This window comes from Bison bison, unplaced genomic scaffold, assembly GCF_000754665.1.
Source record: "Bison bison bison isolate TAMUID 2011002044 unplaced genomic scaffold, Bison_UMD1.0 scf7180017864323, whole genome shotgun sequence".
Classification (NCBI taxonomy): Eukaryota; Metazoa; Chordata; class Mammalia; order Artiodactyla; family Bovidae; genus Bison; species Bison bison.
The window spans coordinates 2293811-2295658 of NW_011494895.1; the positions used below are offsets into that span (position 1 = coordinate 2293811).

Below are 1848 nucleotides of genomic sequence, written 5' to 3' on the forward strand. Positions count from 1 at the left end.
AAAGTGAAGTCGCTCAGTCGTGTCCGACTCTGCGATCCCATAGACAGTAGCCTACCAGGCTCCTTCGTCCATAGGATTTTCCAGGCAAGAATATTGGGGTGGGTTGCCATTTCCTTCTGCAGAAGATCTTCCCGACCCAGGGAGTGAACCCAGGTCTCACATTGTAGGCAGACACTTTACCGTCTGAGCCACGAGGGAAGTCCTGGTGGCAATGCAGGAGACCCCAGTTCAATTCCTGGGTTGGGAAGATCCCCTAGAGAAGGGATAGGCTACCCACTCCAGCTCAAATGGTAAAGAATCTGCCTGCAATGCAGGAGACCTGGGTTCGATCCCTAGGTCGGGAAGATCCTCTTTAGAAGGGAGTGGCAGTCCACTCCAGTATTCTTGCCTGGAGAATCCCATGGACAGAGGAGCCTGTTGGGCTACAGTCCATGGGATTGCAAAGAGTCAGACATGACTGAGCAACCAACACTACCCACTCCAGTATTCTTGGGCTTCCCTTGTGGCTTAGGTAAAGAATCCTCCTGCAGTGTCAGAGACCTGAGTTCAATCACTGAGTTGAGAAGATACCCTGGAGAAGGGAATGGCTAGCCATTCCAGTATTCTGGCCTGGAGAATTCCATGGACTAGTCCATGGGGTCTCAAAGAGTCAGACGTGACTGAATGAATTTCACTTCATGTGGGGTCTTAGCTCCCCAACGGGATCAAACCCACAGCCCCTGCCTTGGAAGAGGGTTTCTTGATCACTGGACCACCAGGGAAGTTCCTGTATAAGCCTGTTTTCTTTAATAACTGACATTGCTGAAGCAGTTTATCTTCTGATTACAAAAGAAATACCGTACATACTTGTCTTTATCTGTTCACGCTCCTATAGCAAAATACCATAGACAGGGCAACTTTAGAAACAACAGAAATTGACTGCTCACATTCTGGAGGCCGGAAGTCTAACACTAAGGCGCAGGCAGAGCTGGGTGTCTGCTGAGGGTCTGCGTCCTGATCTGTGTTCTCTCATGTGCTGGAAGGGGCGGGGAGCTCTCTGGGGTCCCTTTTTAGGGGCACTAATCCCATCCTCAAGGGCTCTGCCCTTGTGACCTCATTACCTCCCAACACCATCACATTTTAATGTATTGAATCAGTTTGGGGCAGGACACAAACATTCAGTCTGCAGCAATACCCTTATATAAAAGCTGAAAATTACAATTTACTATAAATACTTTAAAAAATTACCCATAAGCCTCCAGGCAAATGGTAAGCTCCATTAATATTTTAGTCTGTTTTTCCCCCATCTTTGTATTTTATAAAATTATGTATAATATGTATAGTTTTGTATCTGTTTTTTCCCCCTCATATCTAATATAAACTTAATCTGCCAGAGTGTAATTAGTGAGGAATGTATAGTCATGATTAATGGAGGAAAGCCACAGAAATCAATAATTTTCCAGTGTCCTTCTTTCTTTCATAAAGGATTTAAGGTAGGTGACATCAATAAAGTAATTCATCTCAGGAATCTGATATTTAAGTAAAATTGCTGATTCATTTAGAGTTGGTCCACTGACAGTTCCGCTCACAAGAGTGAGACCTGACCTGTCTTCAAAGGAAGGATCTGAAGCCCGTCTCAGATGGGCTGCTGCACCGTGTCACCGTTATCACGGGCAGCGAGACGGGCTGTGTGTGGAGGGTGCGTGGCCTGTGCGAGCCCCGTGCCACCCCTGTCCGTGGGCTGCGTGTAGAGGGTACATGTGGAGGGTGCGTGGCCTGGGCCTGGGCGAGCCCCGCGCCACCCTTGTCCATAAGCTGCGTGTGGAGGATGCGTGTGGAGGGTACATGTGGAGGGTGCGTGGCCTGGGC

At 48.1% G+C, this 1848-nt stretch overlaps 1 protein-coding gene across 1 annotated transcript in view; it reads left to right on the forward strand.

Moving 5' to 3' along the window:
• The window catches only part of KIN (Kin17 DNA and RNA binding protein), a 26231-nt gene that overhangs the window by 21502 nt on the left and 2881 nt on the right, over positions 1 to 1848 (forward strand). The gene's annotated exons all lie outside the window — the stretch shown is intronic.